Source organism: Melospiza melodia, chromosome 23 (assembly GCF_035770615.1).
Source record: "Melospiza melodia melodia isolate bMelMel2 chromosome 23, bMelMel2.pri, whole genome shotgun sequence".
NCBI classification, from domain to species: domain Eukaryota; kingdom Metazoa; phylum Chordata; class Aves; order Passeriformes; family Passerellidae; genus Melospiza; species Melospiza melodia.
Window position 1 is genome coordinate 12,972,693 of NC_086216.1, and position 26,796 is coordinate 12,999,488.

The window sequence follows — 26,796 nt, forward strand, 5'->3', positions numbered from 1 at the left end:
TAAGTCTGAACTCATACTTTGGTTTTGGTTTTCTTTATTGTAGCTGACTGGGAGGCTAACAGGCCATCAGAGAGCCTTCCGAGGCAGACTCATTTCAGGTGCAGCGTGGATTCCCCTCACCAATCATCCAAAAGATAAGTCGGGGGCCATGGCCTGGCGATGGGAGTGTAGCAGGTTGGGAGTTCTTGGGGCAGAGTTAAAAACCAGCAGAGGGAAAAGCATTCTTCTCCAAGGGCCTGTTAGGACAGCTAAAGGGAGAGGCTCTTCTTTTGATGGCAGCTTTCAGGCGGGCAGTGCAGAACAGCTCCGGTCTGTGTCCTGTTGTCTGGTGTGCTGTGTTCCCTAGTGTGTCTTTGGGGTCCCTTTTGCCCTCTTCCCTCGATGCCCTCACCACAAGCATGATGTGTTGTGTTTGGTGTCCCCCTGTTTGTCACGTTCTGTGTCACGGGTGTCTGCAGGTATTTGTGCCGGAGCTGTTCTGCCCTTCTGCATGGCGTGCTTCAGTAGGACAAACCCTGGGGAGTTGGAATTTGTAATGTGGGCTGTACTTGGGCTCTAGGTGCTATTCCTAGGTTTACATAAGGTGTTTCCAGCTTGAAAGTTAAAGTTATTGTGGAGGTGTGTGACATATGTTCTAACTTTCTTTCAGGTGTGGATGCATTGCATCCATGGCAGAGGGTCAGGGTTAGGAGGTGCTGGGCATTCCTAGGAGCATAGTGAGTAGCAGAGTGGTGGGGTTTTGGCCGATGCGGTGCCAAGGTCAGGCACTGATGTTTGGTTCTCTTTAATCTAGCTGTCTGAGGGACACCAGCCCGGTGCCAGCAGGACCTTCCCAGGTGACGAGGTGGCCTTTCTTTGCACCTGACACAGGCATCCCCTGATGTCTGAGAGATAAGCAGAGGGCTGCAACCCTCAGAGGGGATGAACGTGGGGTGCTTTTTCAGGACTCCCTGAGGTGGGGGTCTGAGTTGGCTCTGGCAATGAGGTTAGCCAAGATGTTGCCCCTTAGGCCCCATAAAAGCAAAGTCTCCCTTTTGGTCACAGTGCTGAGGTGCGCAGCATGGCAGAGCAGTCCCGGTGTGTCTCGTGTCACTTGTCTTTTGTGTATTGTGTGTTGCCTGGATATCTCATGTCTCTTATCTTAGCCCTGTGAGGGGCCTCTCAGAACCCTTTCCTAGCATCCGTGATCTCAGCATTCCTCGCCCTGGCACCCATGCCATAGATCTTTTGACTTGGGAGCTCACACAGGCATCAGAAATGCATCTCTCTTTAGAAGCGTCCAGTCAGATGTCTTGTCATGTCTTGTTCTGAGCTGTACGGACAACCGTGCTGCGCAATGATCCATTATAGCAGAGTAGGACTTGTAAGGATGTGAGGTTAGGGAGAGGATTCTGACTGTAGGATTCTCGGGCATCCATCTTTGCAGTTTTTGGAATAAATCATTCTGTTTGCATCTTCTTCCTCCAGGGTTCTCTGAGCCTCATCAGCTCGCCATCAGCTTCAACTCTTCTTCTTTTGCATTCTCTCAGTCCTTGCAGCCATTTTCCTTGCTAAGAGATTTCCGTTCCTGTTGTGTCCCCAGTGTTTGTCACGTCTTGTCTGTCCTGTGTCACGGGTGTCTGCACACATTTGTGCTGGAGCTGCTGTTCTGCCCTGCTGCATATCCTGGTGCAATATGAGAAGTCTCAGGGACTTGGAATTTGTAATGTGTAGTTGGATTCTAGATGGGATTTGTAGATGGACACAGGATACGTGGAGCCCATAAGTTATCCTGCAGCCCTTTCACTTTCATCCTAACTTTCTTTTAGTTGCAGAAGGATAAATCCAGGGCAGAGCCCCCCATTCTGGGTGAGGGGATTCCCCTGTGAAGGTCAGTCACTGTTTGTCTCTGCAGAGGAAGCATAAATTGTGGCTGCTGCAGCTCTGCTCTTTGTCTTTATTTTTAGGAAGTCAAGGCAGAGAGCAGCTGTCAAGGCTGAGTGGGCAAGGTGAGCATTGAGTAGGGTACCGAAACAGTTGTTATTGCTGAGGTCTCAGTTTCTGGTGCAGCTCTAGGTACGTATTATTCCTCTTTTTATTTTAGATGGACTGCTTGCCATCTATCCTAGCCCAGCATGCCCATGCCAGGTGGGTTCAAGCTTAAGGTATCAGTGTAGCATACTTGTCAGGGTTGGGAGGTTGTGTTTTCACAGTATCTCAGCATGCTTTTCTGCTTTGTTTCTTTGCAGGTGCTGTCGCTGCCCTAGGCATGCCGGGGAAGAGAGGAGGGCAGGTGACTCGGAGTTTAGGCGGGCTGATTCCTAGGTGAGTGTTATGCAGCAGCATGCTAAGTGTGTACATTTTCTTTTTGCAGGTATCTTCCGGGCGGCCTCTGGAGTCAAATCAAGACTTGAGGTGAGCTGGGGCAGGGGTGCGAAGGAGTCCCGGGGATTACTGTTTTTGAGGGCAATAGTCACGTTTTCTGTTTTGCCTTAGGTACCCTGGGCAGGCTTGTAGCCACAGCTTGGAAGCGGCAGCACCGAAGCGCACACATTGAGAACGTCTCAACGTCCACGTCCGACCGAGGATGGATTTTGTCTGCTTGTCTTCCAAAAGCTAAGTGTCGGGGCCAGTGGTTGGGAGAAGGGGAAAAGCCTTTACTATCACAGGAGGCAATCTGATGTCAGCTTAGCGGAGAGGTCTGTAGTGGGACAGGCTCCCTGGAAGTAAAGGGAGAGGGTTTCTCCTCAGCCTCACCAGAGCCTTTGCCGGGCAGGGCAATTCCTACCCATCTCCACATTCTCGTGAACTTTGTGTCATCAGCCTTCTTCGACTTGACGTCGTCACGGCTCTTTCCCCCGTGGAGCTCGCCTTCAGGTCCGGAGCTGTAGCTGCAGTCACCTGGCAGTCCGCTTCCTTCTCTAGGCTTGCTGAGCCTCTCGAGCATCCTCCTAACTGCTTTGGCCGTAACTTCCTTTAATGAGTTGCATTTCATCATCACGTGCTGTTGTCATAGGGCTTCCTTTCCCTTGGCCTCATTGGCCTCTGGCTCGTCTTGTGCTAGGACTCTCGGGTCCCTAAAGGGAAAGTGCCAAGCAGTTGCAACTTGTCTCTGTGTTATGTCATCTGTGTCTATGTTATGGTGTGTGTGTCCATTGTCTTCCACGGCATAGGCCTTTGTTACATCTCAATGCTTTATCGGCTCTCTTCTGTGCCATGTTCTACTCACATTCCTTGCCGGATATCCCTTATTCCAGCATCTTTACATTTTTACTCTTTGAGACAGGAATGTCTCACAGGGACAAGATGTTCTCATCCATCTTCCTTCTCACTATCAGCTTTGGTAGTGCTTTTTTTTCCATTTTCTTGGACTTCTAGAGGGAGCATCTTACACCCTCCTCACGTGACTGCAGTAGTTCTATAGGTTCCATCTTCTCAAAGGGTACAGGGCTCAATAAGTAATCTTCCAGAGAGTTTTCTTAAGTCGTGGTTTATATTGTATGTTCCTATGTTGGCTTATATTGTATGTACTTACATACAGTATAAGTACGTACAGTATAAGCCAGCATAGGTACATGCAATGTAAGTGCATTGCCTTATATTGTCTGTACTTACACTGCATGTAAGCATGTCGCCTTATATTGTGTGTACTTAGACTCTGTGTACACTTGCACTGTATGCGTCAGCTTACATTGTGTGTAGACTGTACCACTTATGATCGGAGCTGCCCTGCCCTGGCACATAGTCACAGTTAGGTAGAACAGTTATAACAACTTTACTGTTCATCTGTCTTTTGTGGGATTTTGGGTAGAAAATTCATCAGTCCAGAGTGGGGACAAGTCCTAGCTGTCAGATAGCCACTTGTTGACCCTTCCTGTTGTCTCACAGGTCGCCGAGGCTGCTGATTTCCCCAGGATCTGCCATTTAGCTCAAGGAGCGGCAGCCAGAAGATGTGTCAAAGCACCTTCTTCAGCATCTCAGGGAAGGGCCACAGTGAGCGTGTAAGAAGGAGTGTGTGTGAGAGCACGTGGCTGTGTCTGTCTGCTCGTCTCTGCGTGTGTGAGCGCATGCTGACTGGATTTAACCTTGTGTATATGACTTTTGCTTTTCAGGTTTTGCAACTCATTGTTAAATTGAGAATAAAAAATCCCCAGCTGCCTTCCACCCTGGCTGTTTTTTTTTTTTGGTCCCGGCCAAGTAAAAACCCAGAAAAATACTCCAAGATAGGCTAGAAAAGGCCCAAAAAACCCAGTAAAAAAACACAAGATGGGCAAGAAAAACCCAGAAAAAAGCAGAAAAAACCCCAAAATGGGCAACAAAGAAACCCCACAAAAATCCAGGAAAAAAACTGCAAGATGGGGAAGAAAAAAATCAAGAAAAAACCCAGAACAATCCCAGGGAAAAAATCTCAAGAGGGGCAAGAGCAAACCCGGGAAAAAAAGCTAAAAACCCCAAGATGGGCAAGAAAAGCCCAGAAAAAGCCCAGAAAAAAAAAAAAAAAAAAAAACAGGAAAAAGAAACCGGAAGAACTCCCAAGGTGGGCAAGGAAAACCCAGAAAAAACCAAGGAAAAAAACCAAACATGGGTGAGAATACCCAGAAAAAAACCCCAAGATGGGCAAGAAAAAACGCAGAAAACACCCACAGAAAACCAGGAAAAAACCTCAAGATGGGCAAGAAGAATCCCAAAAAACCCCCACAAGATGGACCAGAAAAAACGCAGGAAAAACCAGGAAAAAAAAACGGAAAAAAAATCCCAAGATGGGCAAGGAAAAACCCAGAAAGAAACCAAGAACAAAAACCCCAGACTGGCAGGAAAAAAACGCAAAAAAAAGAAACCAAGATGGGCAAGGAGAAAATCCTCAAAAAACCCAGAAAAATCACAGAAAATCCCCCCAAGATGGGCAAGAAAAGAAGCAAGATGGACCAGAAAAAAACCTGAAAAAGCCAAGAAAAAAAAAAAGGAAAAAACCCACCAAGATGGGCAAGAAAAAACCCAGAAAAAAACCCAGAAAAAAAAATTCAAGATGGGCAAGAATAAACCTGGAAAAAACCCCGCAAGACTGGCAAAAAAACCCAGGAAAAACTCCAAACTGGGCAAGAAAAAAAACTGTCGTAAAAGATGCCGTAAAGCGCGACTGTCGTAAAAGGTGCCGTAAAGCGCGACTGTCGTAAAGACTGCCGTAAAGCGCGACTGTCGTAAAAGGTGCCGTAAAGCGCGACTGTCGTAAAGACTGCCGTAAAGGGCGACTGTCGTAAAAGGTGCCGTAAAGCAAAACTGTCGTCAAAGGTGCCGTAAAGCGCGACTGTCGTAAAAGGTGTCGTAAAGCGCGACTGTCGTAAAGACTGCCGTAAAGGGCGACTGTCGTAAAAGGTGCCGTAAAGCGCGACTGTCGTAAAAGGTGCCGTAAAGCGCGACTGTCGTAAAGACTGCCGTAAAGCGCGACTGTCGTAAAGACTGCCGTAAAGGGCGACTGTCGTAAAAGGTGCCGTAAAGCGCGACTGTCGTAAAAGGTGCCGTAAAGCGCGACTGTCGTAAAGACTGCCGTAAAGCGCGACTGTCGTAAAGACTGCCGTGAAGGGCGACTGTCGTAAAAGGTGCCGTAAAGCGCCACTGTCGTAAAAGGTGTCGTAAAGCGCGACTGTCGTAAAGACTGCCGTAAAGCGCGACTGTCGTAAATACGGCCGTAAAGGGCGACTGTCGTAAAAGGTGCCGTAAAGGGCGACTGTCGTAAAGACTGCCGTAAAGCGCGACTGTCGTAAAAGGTGTCGTAAAGCGCGACTGTCGTAAAGACTGCCGTAAAGCGCGACTGTCGTAAAGACTGCCGTAAAGGGCGACTGTCGTAAAAGGTGCCGTAAAGCGCGACTGTCGTAAAATGTGCCGTAAAGCGCGACTGTCGTAAAAGGTGTCGTAAAGCGCGACTGTCGTAAAAGGTGCCGTAAAGCGCGACTGTCGTAAAAGGTGCCGTAAAGCACGACTGTCGTAAAAGGTGCCGTAAAGCGCGACTGTCGTAAAAGGTGCCGAAAGCGTTACTGTGCGAATTGTTCCGAAGAGCCGAACTTAAATGAGTTTCGACTAAGAGCCGAACCAAGCTGAACCAAGCCGAGTTTCATTAAACAGAACTCAACGTCGCCGCACCGCTGTGCCTGCAGTGCGCCTGTGCAGACAGCAGGGAGCGCTGTATAAAGTAAGTATGAAATATCAACTATCTATAAGAAGGAATAAACGCTCTATGTCACGTGCAGCAGTAGAAAATTTCAGGTTCCCAGGAAATAAATAGTTTTCTTTAAATCATTTTCGTTTTGGAGGTTTTTGTAATCCCAGATAGCCTGAAAGTTTCTACTGCTGCTTTTTTATTCTAAAGCTAGAAATGAAAACCAAGATTAGAAATACAGGGAAAGAAAAAAAGAAAATAAGGAAAGGAACTGAAAGGAAGAAAGAAGGAAGGAAGACAGACAAAAAAAACCAAAAACAAGGAGGGCAAGGAGAAACCTAGGGGGAAAAAAAAGAAAAAGAAAAGAAAAAAAAAACAACAACAAACCCACAGAAGAAAACCAAGATGGGCAAGAAAAATCCCTGAAAACAGACCAGAGAAAAACCCCAAGATGGGCAAGAAACAAAATCACAACAAAAAACCAAGATGGGGAAGGAAAAAAAAAAAAAAAACAAACTGAAAAAAAAACCCCAAGGGGGGCAAGGAAAAACCAGAATAAACACCAAAATGGGCAAGAAGAAACGAAGAAAAAACCCCAAGAAATGCCAGAAAAAAATCAAGGAAAAAGGGAGTAAAAGCCCCAAGAAACAAGGCAAGAAAGAGAGGCAATAAAGGGCACAAAAACTCAAGACAAAAAAAAACAAAAACAAGACATGCCAGAAAAAGGTACGAAAATGGTTCTGCCAGGTGCGATCAAGGTGAGCGGGTTCAGATTCAGGTCCAGGAGATGAACAAGTGTCAGATTAGCTTGGGGCACTGCTGAGCAACGCAGCTGTGACAGGATTTATGTTTAAATACAGTTTAAATAAATTGGGGATTGTTTGGCTTTTATTGGGGTATGGGCTGGAGATTTCATAAAAAATATAAAACTAGAAATGCAAATATATCAGATATATGTCAATATCAATAAATATTTAATATATATTTATATAAGTAAAAGAAATATATTGTGTCAAAAGAATGTATCTATTATTATATAAAAAGGTATTCTCTCCAATATATATAATATCTATAAATATAACAAATGAAAATTACAAATATAGATGTGAATAGAATTATGACAAACAAAATTATTTTTAAAATTTTAAATGTGTTTTAAAGAAAGGGGTGTCTTAGCTTTTTATGTCATTAGAGGCAGGGGTTTTATTTTAAATAATATAAGTACTATAGAAATGTAAATCGACATACAGAAATATATCTTTATATCTCTATATATTTATTATATAATACCAAACTATGAATAGAAATAGAAATAGAAATCTATGTAAGTAACATGAAGAGATGCAATATATAATATAATTTTTATTATACAGTAATATAAATTCTAAATATACATGTGAATATAAATATGAAAAATATATGATGGGGGCTCGGAGCAGCCCAGGTGTGAGTGTGAGGATGATGGGGGCTGGGAGCAGCCCAGGTATGAGCTGTTAGGATGATGGGGGCTCGGAGCAGCCCAGGTGTGAGTGTGAGGATGATGAGGGGGCGGCTCCTGCCGGGGTGAGGCTGTTTTAGGGGGAGGCTTTGCCTCAGCTCCCTTTTGCATGGAGTTGCTGAGTGGAGGGGTTTATGGGCTGCTCCCGGCACTGTCTCATGGAAGGACTGCGAGAGCTTCTCACAGGGTCGGGGGGAACACCTGGATGCCTCCCAGACCCAAGCTGCCACCTCACCTGAGACGAGCTCGTTTGAGAGTCCCAAGCAGCTCCATCAATCTGCAACAAGGAACCTGGGGGGCTGAGTTTTGCTTACCTGGGCAAAGGGTCAGCATTAGTTTTAGAGAGCTGGTGGCCCGGAGTGGCTGTCTGTGTGACTTCTGATATTCTGCCTTGCACAGGATGCCTCCTAGATGTAAGCTGCCACCTCAGCCAAATCGAGCTCATTTGAGAGTCCCAAGTACCACCAGCAATCTGCAACAAGGAACCTGGGCGGCTGAGTTTTGCTTACCTGAGAAAAGGGACAGGACTAGTGTTCAGGAGCCTGTGGCCCGGAGTGGCCAGCCGTCTGCCTGCTGAAATTCTGCATTGCGCAGTATGCCTCCCAGACCCAAGCTGCCAGCACTGGAGAGTCAGGTTGCTTTGAGGGCCCCCAAATGTGTCCAGCAATCTGCCATCAGGAACCTGAGCTGGTGAGTTACACTTACCTGTGTAAAGGGCAGCATTGGTGTTGAGGACTCAGGGGCCCTTAGTGACCGGCTGTCTGCTGAAATTCTGCATTGCGCAGGCTGCCTTTCAGAGCCAAGCTGCCACCTCAGCCGAGTCGAGCTCGTTTGAGAGTCCCAAGCGCCTCCACCAATCTGCAACTAGGAACATGGGGGGCTGAGGTTTTCTTACCTGGGTAAGGGGCAGCATTAGTTTTCAGGAACCTGCGGCCTGGAGTGGCCGGCTGCCTGCTGAAATTTCACATGGCGCAGGATTCCTCCCAGAGCCAAGCTGCCACCTCACCTGAGTCAAGCTCATTTGAGGGTCCCAAGCGCCTTGAGCAATCTGCCACCAGGAACTTGGGCTGCTGACTTTTGCTTACGTGGGGAAAGGGTCAGCCCTAATGATCAGGGGCCTGTGGTCTGAGTGGCCGGCCGTCTGCCTGCTGAAGTTCTCCATTGCGCAGGATGCCTCCCGGATCCAAGCTGCCACCTCAGCTGAGTCGAGCTTGTTTGAGAGTCCCAAGCGCCTCGAGGAATATGCCACCAGGAACTTGGGCTGCTGACTTTTGCTTACCTGGGGAAAGGGTCAGCATGACTGTTCAGGAGCCTGGGGACCGGAGGGGCCGCCTGTCTTCTGAAATTTAAGACTGCGCAGGATGCCTCCCCGACCAAAGCTGCCACCACCGCAAAGTCAGGCTGGTTTGAAGGTCCCAAATGGGCCCAGCAATCTGCCATCAGGAACCTGAGCTGGTGAGTTACACTTCCCTGTGTAAAGGGCGGCTTTGGTTTTCAGGGCCTGGGGGCTCTTAGTGGCCGGCTGACTTCTGAAATTCCACATTGCGCAGGATGCCTCCCAGACCCAAGCTGCTGCAACAGCCGAGTTGAGCTCGATTGAGAGTCCCAAGCGCCTCGAGGAATATGCCACCAGGAACTTGGGCTCCTGACTTTTGCTTACCTGAGGAAAGGGTCAGCATGACTGTTCAGGAGCCTGGGGACCGGAGGGGCCGGCTGCCTTCTGAAATTTAAGATTGCGCAGGATGCCTCCCAGACCCAAGCTGCCCCCACCGTAAAGTCAGGCTGGTTTGAGAGTCCCAAGTAACTCCAGCAATCTGCCATCAGGAACCTGTGCTGGCGAGTTACACTTCCCTGTGTAAAGGGCGGCTTTGGTTTTCAGGGCCCAGGGGCCCTTAGTGGCCGGCTGACTTCTGAAATTCCACATTGCGCAGGATGCCTCCCAGACCCAAACTGCCACCTCAGCCGAGTCGAGCTGGTTTGAGAGTCCCAAGCGCCTCCACCAATCTGCAACTAGGAACCTGGGGGTTGAGTTTTGCTCACCTGGGTAAAGGGTCAGCATGTGTCTTCAGGAGGCTGGGGACAGGAGTGGCCGGATGGCTGCTGAAATTTCACATTGCACAGGATGCCTCCCAGACCCAAGCTGCCACCACCTAAAAGTCAGGCTGGTTTGAGGGTCCCAAATGGCTCCACCAATCTGACATCAGGAACCGGAGCTGGTGAGTTCCACTTCCCTGTGTAAAGGGCATTATTGGTATACCGGGCCCAGGGGCCTTTAGTGGCCGGTTGCATTCTGAAATTCTGCAATGCGCAGGATCCCTCCCAGACCGAGGCTGCCACCTCACCTGAGTCGAACTTGTTTGAGACTCCCAAGCTCCTACAGCAATATGCCATCAGGAACCTGGGCTGCTGAGTTTTCTTCTTCTGGGAAAGGGCTGGCAGTGGTGTTCCGGAGGTCTTGCCTGGAGTGGCTGTCTGCCTGCTGAAATTCCGCATTGCGCAGGATGCCTGCCGGACCAAGGTGCCTCCACCGCAGAGTCAGGCTGGTTTGAGGGTCCCAAATGGGCCCAGAAATCTGCCATCAAGAACCTGAGCTGGTGAGTTACACTTCCCTGTGTAAAGGGCAGCATCTTTTTTCAGGGCCCAGGGGCCCTTAGTGACCTGCTGTGTGCTGAATTTCTGCATTACGCAGGATGCCACCCTGACCCAAGCTGCCACCGCTGCAGAGTGAGGAGGCTTTGAGGCTCCCAAATGGCTTCAGCAATCTCCCATCAGGAACTTGGGGTGCTGAGTTTTCTTCTTCTGGGACAGGGCTGGCATTTGTGTTCAGGAGGCCCTGACTGGATTGGCTGGCTGCCTGCTGATATTTCTGCTTTGCCAAACGTGCCTCCCAGACCGAAGCCGGCACCAGTTCCAACTCCAGCTGCTTTGTCCTCGGCACGTGTCTCCTGCCATCTGCCATCAGGAACCCAGGTGGCTGGGTTACATTTCCCTGCGTAATGGGCGGCATTTTTGTCCAGTGCCCAGGGGCCCTTAGCGGCCGGCCGCCTGGTGAAATTCCACATTGGGCAGGATGCCTCCCGCACCCCAGCTGCCACCACCGCAAAGTCAACCTGGTTTGGGAGTCCCAAGTGGCTCCAGCAATCTTCCTTCAGGAACCTGAGCTGCTGAGTTACACTTCCCTGTGTAATGGGCAGCATTGGTGTCCCGGGCCCTTAGTGGCCCGTAGTGGCCTGCTGTGTCCTGAAATTCTGCATTGGTCTGGATGCGTCCCAGCCCCAAGCTGCCACCTGTGCCTAGTTGATCTTTTTGAGAGTCCCAAGCGCCTCGAACAATATTCCACCAGGAACTTGGGTGGCTGAGTTTTCGTTATCTGGGAAAAGGGACAGGACTAATTTTAAGGATCCCGTGGCCCGGAGCAGCCGGCTGTCTGCCTGCTGAAGTTCTGCATCGCTCAGGATGCTTCCCCGACCAAAGCTGCCACCTCACTCGCGTCGAGCTCATTTGAGAGTCCCAAGTGCCTCCACTAATCTGCAACAAGGAACCTGGGGGGCTGAGTTTTGCTTACCTGGGAAAAGGGACAGCACTAGTGTTTAGGAGCCTCTGGTCCAGAGGGGCTGGCTGTCTGCCATCTGAAATTCTGCATCACACAGTATGCCTCCCAGACCCTAGCTGCCTGCACCGCAAAGTCAGGCTGGTTTGAAGGTTCAGAATGTCCCCAGCAATCTTCCATGAAGAACCCGAGCTGGTGAGTTACACTTACCTGGGGTAACGGGTGGCATTTGTGTCCAGGGCGCAGGGGCCCTTTGTGGACGGCTGTCTGGTGAAATTCTGTATTGCGCAGGATCCCTCCCGGACCCAAGCTGCCACCGCCGCCTAGTCAGGCTGGTTTCAGGGTCCCAAATAGCTCCAGCAATATTCCATCAGGAACCTGGGCTGCTGAGTTTTCTTCTTCTGGGACAGGGCTGGCGTTGTTCAGGAGGTCTTGCCTCGAGCGGCTGACTGCCTGCTGAAATTCTGCATTGCCAAATGTGCCTCCCAGACCCAAGCCGGCACCAGTTCCAAGTCCAGCTCCTTTTCCCTCGGCACGTGTCTCCTGCCATCTGCCATCAGGAACCCGGGTGGCTGAGTAACGCTTCCCTGAGAAATGGGCTGGCGTTCCTGTTCAGGGGCCGGGGGCCCTTAGTGGACGGCTAGCTCCTGAAATTCCGCATTGCGCAGGATGCCTCCCAGATCCAAGTTGCCATAGGTGCCGAGTCGAGACGGTTTGAGACTCCCAAGCGCCTCCAGCAATTTGAAATCAGGAACCCGGGTTGCTCGGTTTTCTTTACCTGGGAAAAGGGTCAGCATTAGTGTTCAGGGGCGTTTGGCCCGGAGTGGCCGGCTGTTTGCCTTCTGAACTTCTGCATTTCCCAATCTGCCTCCCAGACCCAGTTGGCCCCTGTCCCAATACCAGCTGCTTTGGCCTCGGCACGTGTCTCCTATCTCCCATCAGGAACCTGGCAGCTGAGTCACGCTTACCTGAGAAAAGGGCTGGTGTTCACATTCAGGGCCCAGGGGCCCTTCGTGGCCATCAGCCGGCTAAAATTCTGCATTGCGCAGGATGGCTCCCAGACCCAAGCTGGCACCACCGTACAGTCAGTCTCGTTCGAGGGTCCCAAATGGCTCCAGCAATATTCCATCAGGAACCTGGGATGCTGAGTTGTCTTCTTCTGGGAAAGGGCCGGCATTGGTGTTCAGGAGGCCTTGCCCGGAGTTGCTGGCTGCCTGCTGAAATTTCTGTATTGCCAAATATGCCTCTTCGAGCCAAGGTGGCACGAGTTCCAACTCCAGCTGCTTTTTCCTCAGCACGCGTCTCCTGCCGTCTGCCATCAGGAACCTCCGCCGGTGAGTTACACTTCCCTGTGTAAAGGGCTGCCTATTGCGTTCAGGTCCTAGGGGCCGTCCGCCTACCGACCTTTTGCCTTGCGCAGGTGCCCCCTAGACCTCAGGTGGAATCAGTTCCAACTCTAGCTGCTTTCACAGCGCTAAGTGGCTTCTGTAATCTGCCATCTGGAACGTGATCCGGTGAGTGTGGATCGATAGGGGAAAAGGCCGGTCTCCGTGTTGAGGGGCCAGTTGTCCGGAGAGGCCCACCGCCTGCCGAACTTCTGCATTGCAGAGGTTGCCTCCCGGACTCTAGCCGCCACCACTGCAAAGTCAGGCTACTTTGACAGCTCCCAGCGTCTCCCGGAGTCTGCCATCAGGACCCTGCGCCGTTGAGCGTCGTTTCCCAGGGCAACGGGTCAGCATTTTTTTTCAGGCACCTCAGGCCCAGCATGTTCCGCTGCCCGTTGAAATTCCCTATTGCACGGGATGCTTCAAGGTCGTAAGCTGGCACAACTTGCAGGTCAGGCTGGTTTGAGCGTCTTAAGGCGCTCCCGCAATCTGCCATCGGGAACGTAGTCCGTTGCATTTTCTTTCCAGGGAAAAGACCTTGCTTGGGTGTTTGGGTGCCCGCAGCCTGGAGCGGCTGTTTGGCTCCTAAAATTCCGCATTGCGCCAGATACCTTGCAGACCCAAGCCGGCAGCAGGGAACACTCAGGCTGCATTAACAATAACAAGCGCCTCCTGCAAAGGGACACCAGGAACCCGGAACGGTTAGCTTTGTTTACCTAGGAAACGGGGTGGCATTTTTGGTAAGGACTCAGCCGCCACGAGTGCCCAGCCGGCTCCTCATATTTTGCATGGCACAGGATGCCTCTCAAGCCCACACCGGCACCTCTGCAAAATCAGGCCGCGTAGTCAGTCCCAAGCGCCTCCTCTGAACTAACCCGGGCAGGTGAGTTTCTTTTGCCAGGGGAAAGGGCCGGTGTTCGCGTTCACGGGCCTGTAGCCCGGAGCGGTGTGGTGTCTGCCGAAATTCTATTTTGTGAAGTATGCCTTCCAGATTCCAGCTGGCACCAGGGACACCTCAAGGTACTTTGGTAGTGCCAAGTGCCTGTTGCAAATTGCCATCTCGAACCTGAGTTAGTTAGCTGTCATTGCTAGGGAAAAGGGCCAGCACTGTTGTTCAGAGGTCTACGGACCAGAGCGGCCGGCCGCTTGCTGAAAAACGTGCCTCGCGCCAGACGTCTCACAGACACAAGCCGTCACCACCCCAAAGTCAGGTGGCTTTGTGAGTCTTAAGTGCCTCCTGCAAACCTTCCCCAGCTGTCCCTCGTTGTTAAGGGTTTTGATTGACAGAAAAAACTCTGTTTTTTCATTGCTTGAGGGATTTAAATTGAGGAGAACCCTTCGTTTCACAATATTTTTGGAGAACGAATTATAGGGTAGAATCAGTTTATTTGTCATGTTATCAGTTTCAGTGGACCTAACTGCCCCGCTGTCTAACTTTTATGGGTTCACTTGAAGGAAGCTGTGTCTTTTTCAGCATTTTTAGGATTTAAGTATTCATTTCTGGCCACTTTTTTTCCGTGCCTTTGGAGCAGGTATCTTAGAGAAGAGCGAGCCCGGCGTGTACTTAACACATAAGCCACCCAGGAGGTTTTTTTTTCTCATTTTTATTTCTAATGCAGTTAGGCCTAATTAGGAGTCCCAATGAGACTTAGACTATTTATGTCTTTATCATTCTTCTCCACCCTACTTTGTCCTACATGATGTTCTACTTAGCAATTACCAAAGACTAATTATGTAAGGCAGCAGCATATCACCCACTGTATCTATGTATGTAACCTTAAGAAAAAGTTTAAAGTCTTACCAGTTTTTTGTTCTTCTGCTGCAAGTAGTCGCTGTGAAAATAGAAAGCACTGTTTTTTCTATGAAGAGCTTTCTTCTTTAACAAGCCCTTTGCTCCTCTTGAATCTGAGTCAGAGGAGCCAAACTGCTGCAGCTCTTCTGAGGGCTTTTATACCCGGTGGGATTAGTCCCCTCCCTTTTCCAGGGCATCATGGGAACAAGAGGCGGGCACTATCAGGGGTATATTAACCCCAGCCTTGGCTGAGGGCCTTCATTCCCTTCCTGGGAACTGCTGGGGTAAGAGCTCTCCTCTCATTTCAGTGAAGAGTCTCTTTTAGCTTATCTCAGCTCATTTTCAGCAGGTGTTTCTGGGCCTTTAGACAAAGTAACAGAGGCTTGGGAAATACAGTGAGGAAAACGCCGTGGAATACAGGGAGTATTTAGGTTTGTGGTTTTCAGTTTTGTGTTTAGGGGGGGTAAAGTACGTTTGTAGTTTCTGGTTTTGTTCTTGTGTTTGTTTTTTTTTTTTTTTTCTTCCATTGTTTTTAGTAGGAGGGCAGCTTTCACAGATTCTAGGGTGTGTCAACTCCAGTACATTTTTCAGCAGATTAATCATGTCATAAGAGGGATCGTCCCTGTGTCCAAGAAGATGCGTGCGATTGGGGCTTCAGGGGATTTGAGAATTGAGAGTAGGTGAAGTGAGGGTGAGCAGGTATCCAGTTGGGAGTTCTTGGGGGGGGGTGTTTGTAGGCAGCAGGGTGTGAAAGGGTGTTTATTTGAGGGCTCCCCCACCCAAGGTTTTCAGATGCATAGCAGGGGCATTTTCACGTCTTTCTCACACAAGTTCATCCACTGCAGTCACAGGAATGCCATTCGACATTCCCTTTGTTTAACCCAGTTGCCATTCTGAATAAAGGCCGCAGCCTTGGAGTCAGGATGAAGCTGGAGCCTGAGGGAGCCAGGCCCACTCAGGAGAGGGCAAGTAGCTGCCTTGCTGGGATTTGGCCCACATAACTCTGGACTCACACTTTGGTTTTGGTTTTCTTTATTGTAGCTGACCAAGAGGCACACAGGCCATTACGAGGCCCTCGGAGGCAGACTTATTTCAGGTGCAACATGGATTCCCATCATCCATCATTGAAAAGATAAGTCGGGGGCCACGGCCTGGAGATGGGAGAGTAGCAGATTTGGAGTTCTTGGGCCAGATTTAAAAATGAGCAGAGGGAAAGGCAATGTTGTCCAAGGGCCTCTTAGGACAGCTAAAGGGAGAGGCTCTACTTTGGATGGCAGCTTTCAGGCGGGCAGCGCAGAACAGCTCCGGTCTGCGTCATGTTGTCCACTGTGCCGTGTTTCCTAGTGTGTCTTTGGCATGCCTTTTGCCTTCTCCCCTTAGAGGCCCTCACCACAAGCATGATGTCTCGTGTTTCTCGTTCCCCTGTTTGTCACGTTCCGTGTCACGGGTGTCTGCACATATTTGTGCCGGAGCTGTTCTGCCCTGCCGTGTAGCCTGCTGCAATAGGACAAGCCCTGGGGAGTTGGAATTTGTAATGTGGGATGTACTTGAGCTCCAGATGCTCTTCCTAGATTGACATAAGGTGTTTGCAGCTTTTGAGTTATCCTGGTGGTGTTTGACATATGTTCTAACTTTCTTTCAGGTGCAGATGCATTGCAGGTGTGGCAGAGGGTCAGGGTTAGGAGGTGCCGGGCCTTCTTAGGAGCGCGGTGAGTAGCAGAGTGGTGGGGTTTTGGCCGATGCGGTGCCAAGGTCAGGCTCTGATGTTTGGTTCTCTTTAATGTAGCTGTCTGAGAGACACCGGCCCGGTGCCAGCAGGACCTTCCCAGCTCACGAGGTGGCCTTTCTATGTACTTGAGACAGACTGGCATCCCCAGATGTCTGCGAGATAAGTACAGGGCTGTGACCCACCGAGGGGATGAAGGCACGGTGCTGGTTTGGGAATTACTGGGAGGGGTTTTTGAGTCCGATTTGGAGGTGGGGGGTGTTCATGAAGTGGCCCCTTAGGCCCCATAAAAGCCACGTCTCACTTTTGATCCCAGTGCTGCGGTGCGCAGGGCAGAGCAGTCCCGGTGTGTCTTGTGTCACTTGTCTGTTGTGCATTATGTGTTGTTTGTGTATGCCATGTGTTTTACCTTAGGGGGCCCTGTCAGAAACCCTGGCATCCTTGTTAGCATCTGTGATCTCTGCGTTCCTTGGCCTGGCAGCCCGGCCACAAAACTTTTGACTGGGGAGTTCAGACAGGCATCAGACTCTCTTCTCTCTTTAGAAGCATCCAGTCAGGTGTCTTGTCAGGTCTTGTTTTGAGCTGTCTGGACAGCTATGCTCACCTGGATCCATTATGGTGGATTAGGACTTGTAAGAATGTGAGGGCAGGCAGAGGATTCCGACCATAGGATTCTTAGGCATCTGGTTTTGCTGTTCTTGGAATAAACCCTTCAGTTAGCATCTTCTTCCTCCAGGGTTCTCTGAGCTTCATCAGCTCACCATCAGTTTCAACTCGGTCATGTCCTTTTGCATTCTATCAGTCCTTGCGACCATTTTCTTTGCCGGTAGATTTCTGTCTGTGTGTTGTGTGCTTTGTTTGTCATGTCCTGTCTGTCCTGCGTCACGGGTGTCAGCACACATTTGTGCTGGAGCTGCTCTGCCCTGCTGCATAGCCTGGTGCAATAGTAGAAATCCCGGGGACTTGGAATGTGTAATGTGGGGTGTAGTTGGACTCTAGGTGGGATTTGTAGATGGACACAGGATATCTGGAGCTCCTCAGTTATCCTGCAACAGTTTGACTCTTGCCCTATCTTTTTTTTCAGATTGAGATGGATTGAATCTGTGCCAGAGGGCCCCATCCCGTTGAGGGGGTTGCCCCGAGCAGGTGAGGCCCCATTTGTCTCTGCAGCAGAAGTGTGTATGGTGACTGTTACAGCTCTGTTCTTTGTCTTTCTTTTTAGGAAATGAATCTGGATACCAGCAGCCAAGGTGAGCAGCGGAGAGAAGTGGTTCTTATTGCTCAGCTCTCAAGAACAACAATTTTTCAGCAGATGGATCATGTCGCAAGAGAGATCTGCCCAGTGTCAAGGATGATGTTTGAGATTGAAGGTTCAGGTGATTGAGGATTGTGACTGGGAGAGGGAGGGTGATCAGGTATCCAGGTAGGAGGTCTTGGGAGGGGGTTTGCAGGCAGCAGGGTGAGAAAGGGTGTTTATTTGAGGGCCCCCTCACACAAGGCTGTTCAGAAGCCTAGCAGAGGCATTCCCATGTCTCGCAGCACACAAGGTCATCCACTGCACTCACAGCAATGCCATTTAACTTTGCCTTTTTCTTACCCAGGTGCCACCCCTAATGCAGGCCACAGCATTGGAATCAGGATGCAGCTGGAGCCTCAGGGAGCCAGGCACACTCAGGAGAGGGCAAGTAGCTGACTGGCTGGGATATGTCCCCCATAATTCGCGACTCATACTTTTGTTTTGGTTTTCTTTATTGTAGCTGACCAAGAGGCTAACAGGCTATCAGGGGCCCTCGGAGGCAGACTCATTTCAGGACCAACGTGGATTGCCATCACTCATCATCCAAAAGATAAGTCGGGGGCTTTGGCCTGGAGATGGGAGTGTAGCAGATTGGGAGTTTTTGGGCCAGCTTTAACAAATAGTGGAGGGAAAAGCAATCTTGTCCAAGGGCATGTTAGGACAAGTGAAGGGAGAGACTCTACTTTTGATGGCGTCTTTTTGGTGGGCAGTGCAGAACAGCTCCGGTCTGTCTGGTGTTGTCCCGTGTGCCTGTTACTTGCTATGTCTTTGGGGTCCCTTTTGCCTTCTCCGCTCGAGGCCTTCACCGCAAGCATGATGTGTTGTGTTTCACGTCCCCCTGTTGGTCACGTTCCGTGTGACGGGTGTCTGCCCATATTTGTGCTGGAGCTCTTTTGCCCTGCTGCCTGGCCTGCTGCAATAGGACAAACCATGGGGAGTTGAAATTTGTAATGTGGGATGTACTTGAGCTCTAGATGCTCTTCCTAGATTGACATAAGGTGTTTGCAGCTTTTGAGTTATTCTGGTGGTGTTTGACATATGTTCTAACTTTCTTTCAGGTGCAGATGCATTGCAGGTGTGGCAGAGGGTCAGGGTTAGGAGGTGCCGGGCCTTCTTAGGAGCACGGTGAGTAGCAGAGTGGTGGGGTTTTGGCCGATGCGGTGCCAAGGTCAGGCACTGATGTTTGGTTCTTTTTAATGTAGCTGTCTGAGAGACACCAGCCCGGTGCCAGCAGGAGCTTCCCAGCTGACGAGGTAGCCTTTCTCTGCACCTGAGATGGACTGGCATTCCCAGATGTCTGAGAGATAAGTAGCGGGCTGTGACCCACCGAGGGGATGAAGGCATGGTGCTGGTTTGGGAATGACTGGGAGGGGTTTTTGAGTCCAATTTGGAGGTGGGGGTGTTCATGAAGTGGCCCCTTAGGCCCCATAATAGCCACGTCTCACTTTTGATCACAGTGCTGAGGCAGGGCAGTGCAGGGCAGAGCAGTCCCGGCGTGTCTCGTGTCCTTTGTCTGTTGTGCATTATGTGTTGTTTGTGTATGCCATGTCTTTTACCTTAGGGGGGCCTGTCAGAAACCCTGGCATCCTTGTTAGCATCTGTGATCACTGCATTCCCTGGCCTGGCAGCCCGGCCACAGAACTTTTGACTGGGGAGCTCAGACAGGCATCAGACTCTCTTCTCTCTTTAGAAGCATCCAGTCAGGTGTCTTGTCAGGTCTTGTTTTGAGCTGTCTGGACAGCTATGCCCACCTGGATCCATTTTGGTGGATTAGGGCTTGTAAGAATGTGAGGGCAGGCAGAGGATTCTGACCACAGGATTCCTAGGCATCGATCTTTGCTGTTCTTGGAATAAACCCTTCAGTTAGCATCTTCTTCCCCCGGGGTTCTCTGAGCCTCATCAGCTGACCGTCAGTTTGAACTCAGTCATCTCCTTTTGCATTCTCTCAGTCCTTGCAGCCATTTTCCTTGCCAAGAGATTTCTGTTCCTGTTGTGTCCCCGTTGTGTGTCCTGTCCTGCCTGTCCTGTGTCACGGGTGTCAGCACACGTATGTGCTGGAGCTGCTCTGCCCTGCCGCATAGCCTGGTGCAATAGTAGAAATCCCGGGGACTTGGAATGTGTAATGTGGGGTGTAGTTGGACTCTAGGTGGGATTTGTAGATGGACACAGGATATCTGGAGCTCCTCAGTTATCCTGCAATAGTTTGACTCTTGTCCTACCTTTTTTTTCAGATTGAGATGGATTAAATCTGTGCCAGAGGGCCCCATCCCGGGTGGGCGGATTGCCCCGAGCAGGTGAGGCCCCATTTGTCTCTGCAGCAGAAGTGTGTATGGTGACTGTGTTACAGCACTGTTCTTTGTCTTTCTTTTTAGGAAGTCAATCTGGATACCAGCAGCCAAGGTGAGCAGCGGAGAGAAGTGGTTCTTATTGCTCAGCTCTCAAGCACAACAATATTTCAGCGGATTGATCATGTCGCAAGAGAGATCTGCCCAGTGTCAAGGATGATGTTTGAGATTGAGGCTTCAGGTGAGTTGAGGATTGTGCCTAGGAGAGGGTGGGTGATCAGGTATCGACTTAGGCGGTCTTGGGAGGGGGTTTGCAGGCAGCAGGGTGCGAAAGGGTGTTTATTTGGGGGACCCCCACACAAGGCTGTTCAGCAGCCTAGCAGAGGCATTCGCATGTCTTGCAGCGCACAAGGTCATCCACTGCACTCACAGCAATGGCATTTAACTTTGCCTTTCTCTTACCCAGGTGCCGCCCCTAATGCAGGCCACAGCCTTGGAATCAGGATGAAGCTGGAGCCTGAGGGAGCCAGGCACAGTCAGGAAAGGGCAAGTACCTGACTGGCTGGGATATGTCCCCCATAATTTTGGACTCATACTTTTGTTTTGGTTTTCTTTATTGTAGCTGACCAAGAGGCTAACAGGCTATCAGGGGCCCTCGGAGGCAGACTCATTTCAGGACCAACGTGGATTGCCATCACTCATCATCCAAAAGATGAGTCAGGGGCCTCGGTCTGGAGATGGGAGTGTAGCAGATTGGGAGTTTTTGGTCCAGCTTTAACAAATAGCGGAGGCAGAAGCAATCTTGTCCAAGGGCATGTTAGGACAAGTGAAGGGAGAGACTCTACTTTTGATGGCAGATGTCAGGCGGGCAGTGCAGAACAGCTCCGGTCTGTCTGGTGTTGTCAGGTGTGCCTGTTACCTGGTGTGTCTTTGGGGTCCCTTTTGCCCTCTTCCCTCGAGGCCCTCACCGCAAGCATGATGTGTTGTGTTTCATGTCCCCCTGTTGGTCACGTTCCATGTCACGGGTGTCTGCGCGTATTTGTGCCGGAGCTCTTTTGCCCTGCTGCCTGGCCTGCTGCAATAGGACAAACCATGGGGAGTTGAAATTTGTAATGTGGGATGTACTTGAGCTCTAGATGCTCTTCCTAGATTGACATAAGGTGTTTGCAGCTTTTGAGTTATCCTGGTGGTGTTTGACATATGTTCTAACTTTCTTTCAGGTGCAGATGGATTCCAGATGTGGCAGAGGGTCAGGGTTAGGAGATGCCGGGCCTTATTAGGAGCGCGGTGAGTAGCAGAGTGGTGGGGTTTTGGCCGATGCGGTGCCAAGGTCAGGCATTGATGTTAGTTTCTCTTTAATGTAGTTGTCTGAGAGACACCGGCCCGGTGCCATCAGCAGCTTCCCACCTGACGAGGTGGCCTTTCTCTGCACCTGAGATGGACTGGCATTCCCAGATGTCTGAGAGATAAGTAGAGGGCTGTGACCCACCGAGGGGATGAAGGCACGGTGCTGGTTTGGGAATTACTGGGAGGTGTTTTTGAGTCCAGTTTGGAGCTGGGCGGTGTTCATGAAGTGGCCCCTTAGGCCCCATAAAAGCCACGTCTCACTGTTGATCCCAGTGCTGCGGTGCGCAGGGCAGAGCAGTCCCGGTGTGTCTCGTGTCCTTTGTCTGTTGTGCATTATGTGTTGTTTGTGTATGCAATGTCTTTTACCTTAGGGGGGCCTGTCAGAAACCCTGGCATCCTTGTTAGCATCTGTGATCTCTGCATTCCGTGTCCTGGCACCCAGGCCACACATGTGATTCTGATACCTGTCTGAGCTCCCTGGTCAAAAGTTCTCTCTTTGGAAGCATCCAGTCAGGTGTCTTGTCAGGTCTTGTTCTGAGCTGTCCGGACAGCTATGCCCCACCTGGATCCATTATGGTGGATTAGGACTTGTAAGAATGTGAGGGCAGGCAGAGGATTCTGACCATAGGATTCCTAGGCATCGATCTTTGCTGTTCTTGGAATAAATCCTTCAGTTAGCATCTTCTTCCTCCAGGGTTCTCTGAGCCTCAGCAGCTGATCGTCAGTTTGAACTCAGTCATCTCCTTTTGCATTCTCTCAGTCCTTGCAGCCATTTTCCTTGCCAAGAGATTTTTGTCTGTGTGTTGTGCCCTTTGTTTGTCCTGTCCTGTCTGTCCTGTGTCACGGGTGTCTGCACACATTTGTGCCGGAGCTGCTCCGCCCTGCCCGGTAGCCGGGTGCAATTGGAGGCGTCTCGGGGGCTTGTAATTTGTAATGTGGGGTCTAGTTGGCCTCTAGATGGGATTTGTAAATGGACATGACATGTGTGGAGCCTCTAAGTTTTCCTGCAGCCCTTTGACTTTTCTCCTAACTGTCTTTCAGATGCAGAAGGATCAAATCCAGGGCAGAGCCCCGCATCTAGGGTGAGGGGATTCCCCCAAGCAGGTCAGTCACTGTTTTCCTCTGTAGAGGAAGCATAAATTCTGGCTGTCACAGCTCTTTTGCCTTTCCTTTTAGGAAGTCAAGGCATAGAGCTGCAGTCCAGGCCAGTGGGCAAGGTGAGCATTGCGTAGCGTACACCCGCAGTTTTATTGCTGAGGTCTCAGTTTCTGGTGCAGCTCTAACTGTCTCCTCTTGTTTCTTTTCTTTTTTTTTATTCTTTTAGGTGGTCCACTTGTGATCTATCCCGGCCGAGGCCGCTCATGCGAGGCGGGTGAAAGCCTAAGGTATCGGTGTGGCATACTTGTCACGGTAGGGAGGTTGTGTTTTCCCAGTATCTCAGCATGCTTTTTTGCTTTGTTTCCTTGCAGGTGCTGTCGCTGCCCTAAGCATGATCAAGGAACAGAGGAGGGCAGGTGAGTCGGTGTTTAGGCAGGGTGAGTCATAGGGGAGCGTTATGTAGCAGCATGCTAAGTGTGTACATTTTCTTTTTGCAGGTGTCTTCTGGGATGCCTCCTTAGTCAAATCAAGTTTTGAGGTGAGCTGGGGCCACGGTGTGGAGGAGTTCCAGGGATTACTGTTTTTGAGGGCAATAGTCACATTTTCTGTTGTATCTTAGGTACCCTGAGCAGGCTCGTAGCCACAGCTGGGAAGCGGCAGCACCGAAGCACACACATCGAGAACATCTCAACGCGCACGTCCGACTGAGGCTGGATTTTGTCTGCTCGTCTTCCAAAAGCTAAGTGTCGGGGCGGCGGTCGGGAGAAGGGGAAAAGCCTTTAGTATCACAGGGGGCAGTTTCACGTCAGCTTAGCTGAGAGGTCTGTAGTGGGACGGGCTCTTTGAAATTAAAGAGAGAGGGTTTGTCCTCAGCCTCACGAGAGCCTTTGCCGGGCAGGGCAGTTCCGACCCATCTGCACGTTCTCGTGGACTTTGCGTCGTCAGCTTTCCTCGACTAGGCATAGTCACGGCCGTTTTCCCCGAGGGGCTTGCCTTCGGGTCCGGAGCTATCGCCACGGTCATCCGGCAGTCCGCTTCCTTCCGTTGGCTGGCCGAGCGTCTGGAGGGTCTTCCTAACTGCTTTGACACTAACTTCTTTTTGCGAGCTACATTTCATCATCACGTGCCATCATCACAGGTCTTCCTTTCCTGTGGCTCATCTTGCGTTTGCAATATCAGATCCCTAAGGGGAAAGTTCCCGCTTGCCTTTGCATCAGGTCATCTGTGTCTGTGTTATGTTGTGTGTGTCCATTGTCTTTCACGCCTAAGGCCTTTCTTACGTCTCGACGCTTTGTCGGCACTAATGTGTGCTATATTGCCTATATTCTACTCATGTGCCTTTCTGGATCTTCCTTATTCTGCCCTCTTTATCTTTTTACTCTGAGCCAGGTAGGATTAGAGAAGATGTTCTCATCAGTCTTCCTTCTCACTACCAGCTTCGGTAGTGCCTTTTTTCCCAATGACATTTTCTTTGACTTCTGGAGTAGTGTCTTATACCCTCCTGACGTGACTGCAGTAGTTCTATGGGTTCCATCTTCTGAAAGGGTATAGGTCTCAGGAATTCATCTTCCAGAGTGATCTTAAGTCCTGTTTTATATTGTATCTATCTACCTATATTGTATGTACCTGTGTCGGCTTATATTGCATGTACTTGTGTCAGCTTTTACCGTATGCACTTAGGTTGCATGTACTTGTGTTGGCTTATACTGTATGTACTTATATTGTATGTACTTGTGCTGGCTTATATTGCATGTACTTGTGTCAGCTTTTACTGTATGCACTTAGCTTGCATGTACCTGTGTCGGCTTATACTGTATGTACTTATATTGTATGTACTTGTGCTGGCTTATATTGCATGTACTTGTGTCAGCTTTTACTGTATGCACTTAGGTTGCATGTACCTGTGTTGGCGTATACTGTATGTACTTATGTTGCATGTACCTCTGTTGGCTTATCTAGCATGTACCTGTGTTGGCTTATACTGTATGTACTTATCTTGGTTGTACCTGTCTTGGATTATATTGTGTGTATCTGTGTTGGCTTATACTGTATGTACTTATAATGTATGTAAGTGCATTGCATTTTATTGTCTGTACTGGCACTTTGTGCATTGGCTTATATTATGCGTACCTATGTTGTACCACTTACGGTCGGAGCTGCCCTGCCCTGGCAGCTAGTCATAGTTAGGTGGAACAGTTATAGAAATTTTCCTGTTGCTTTGTGTTTTGTGGGGTTTTGGGTAGAAAACTTACCGGTTCAGAGCGGGGACAATTCCTGGCTGTCAGATTGGCAGTTGCTGACCACTTTCTGTTGTCTCACAGGTTCCCGAGGCTACCGATTTCCCTAATCTACCATTTGATGTCAGGGAGGGGCAGCCAGAAGATGCGTCGAAGCACGTTCTTCAGCGTCTCAGGTAAGGGCCGCAGCGAGCGTGTAAGCGGGCAGAGCGTGTGAGCATGTGTGAGAGCCTGTGGCTGTGTTTGTCTGTGTGTGCTCGTCTCTGTGTGTGTGAGCACAGGGTGAATGGATTTAACCTCGTGTGTGTGACGTTTGCTTTTCAGGTTTTTCAACTCATTTTTAAATTTAGAATAAAAAATCCCCAGCCGGGGGGGTTTTTTTTTTTTTCCCCCCGGCTGGGTTTTTTTTTTCCTCGCTCCCGGTCGGTCCGTGAGGCGACGTTCATCGCCAAAGTTCGGGCACGGAACGGCCAGGGACCGGGGTTTTCGTCAGGCAGGAGGATTTTTTGGGGGCTCCCGGGAACCACGTTCCCGAGGAGCGGTGCGAATGTGTGCTGAGGGTTAGCGGAGCGGTTGATGTGGGAGGTAGTGTGTGTTTGTGTGTAAGCTGAAGTGTGTGTATGTGTGTGTGTGTGTGCCTGTTGAAGGTCTGTAGGGTTGTAACCTTGTATGCTGTTTGCTTTTCAGGTTTTTCAACTCATTTTTAAAATTAGAATAAAAAATCCCCAGCCGGGGGGTTTTTTTTTTTTCCCCCCCGGCTGGGTTTTTTTTTCTTCGGTCCCGGTCGGTCCGCGAGGCGACGTTCATCGCCAAAGTTCGGGCACGGAACGGCCAGGGACCGGGGTTTTCGTCAGGCAGGAGGATTTTTTGGGGGCTCCCGGGAACCACGTTCCCGAGGAGCGGTGGGCATGTGTGCTGAGGGTTAGCGGAGCGGTTGATGTGGGAGGTAGTGTGTGTTTGTGTGTAAGCTGGAGTGTGTGTATGTGTGTGTGTATGTGCCTGTTGAAGGTCTGTAGGGTTGTAACCTTGTATGCTGTTTGCTTTTCAGGTTTTTCAACTCATTTTTAAAATTAGAATAAAAAATCCCCAGCCGGGGGGTTTTTTTTTTTTTCCCCCCGGCTGGGTTTTTTTTTCCTCGGTCCCGGTCGGTCCGCGAGGCGACGTTCATCGCCAAAGTTCGGGCACGGAACGGCCAGGGACCGGGGTTTTCGTCAGGCAGGAGGATTTTTTGGGGGCTCCCGGGAACCACGTTCCCGAGGAGCGGTGGGCATGTGTGCTGAGGGTTAGCGGAGCGGTTGATGTGGGAGGTAGTGTGTGTTTGTGTGTAAGCTGGAGTGTGTGTATGTGTGTGTGTGTGTGCCTGTTGAAGGTCTGTAGGGTTGTAACCTTGTATGCTGTTTGCTTTTCAGGTTTTTCAACTCATTTTTAAAATTAGAATAAAAAATCCCCAGCCGGGGGGTTTTTTTTTTTTTCCCCCCGGCTGGGTTTTTTTTTCCTCGGTCCCGGTCGGTCCGCGAGGCGACGTTCATCGCCAAAGTTCGGGCACGGAACGGCCAGGGACCGGGGTTTTCGTCAGGCAGGAGGATTTTTTGGGGGCTCCCGGGAACCACGTTCCTGAGGAGCGGTGCGAATGTGTGCTGAGGGTTAGCGGAGCGGTTGATGTGGGAGGTAGTGTGTGTTTGTGTGTAAGCTGAAGTGTGTGTATGTGTGTGTGTGTGTGCCTGTTGAAGGTCTGTAGGGTTGTAACCTTGTATGCTGTTTGCTTTTCAGGTTTTTCAACTCATTTTTAAAATTAGAATAAAAAATCCCCAGCCGGGGGGTTTTTTTTTTTCCCCCCGGCTGGGTTTTTTTTTCCTCGGTCCCGGTCGGTCCGCGAGGCGACGTTCATCGCCAAAGTTCGGGCACGGAACGGCCAGGGACCGGGGTTTTCGTCAGGCAGGAGGATTTTTTGGGGGCTCCCGGGAACCATGTTCCCGAGGAGCGGTGGGCATGTGTGCTGAGGGTTAGCGGAGCGGTTGATGTGGGAGGTAGTGTGGGTTTGTGTGTAAGCTGAAGTGTGTGTATGTGTGTGTGTGTGTGCCTGTTGAAGGTCTGTAGGGTTGTAACCTTGTATGCTGTTTGCTTTTCAGGTTTTTCAACTCATTTTTAAAATTAGAATAAAAAATCCCCAGCCGGGGGTTTTTTTTTTTTTTCCCCCCGGCTGGGTTTTTTTTTCCTCGCTCCCGGTCGGTCCGCGAGGCGACATTCATCGCCAAAGTTCGGGCATGGAACGGCCAGGGACCGGGGTTTTCGTCAGGCAGGAGGCATTTTTTGGGGGCTCCCGGGAACCACGTTCCTGAGGACCAATGATTGCTGGGGTTTAATTTAGTAGATTTGGTGAGAGGGCTGGTGGGTTTGTGTGCTATTTGAAGCGAGTGTCTGTGGTGGGTGAGTGTTGTTTTCTCTGTG

The 26,796-nt window shown here is 50.2% G+C and overlaps 1 long non-coding RNA gene across 2 annotated transcripts; it reads left to right on the top strand.

Moving 5' to 3' along the window:
- Nucleotides 1-540: 540 nt before the first annotated feature.
- Nucleotides 541-4,143, top strand: LOC134428542 (uncharacterized). 2 transcript variants are annotated; one of them, XR_010030409.1, is made up of 6 exons: nt 541-1,988; nt 2,084-2,127; nt 2,229-2,272; nt 2,354-2,394; nt 2,476-3,980; nt 4,092-4,143. It is a non-coding gene; the product is annotated as an uncharacterized LOC134428542 (long non-coding RNA). The 2 variants fall into 2 exon arrangements; XR_010030408.1 differs by having other exon boundaries at nt 2,476-4,143.
- The last annotated feature ends 22,653 nt before the right edge of the window (nt 4,144-26,796 follow it).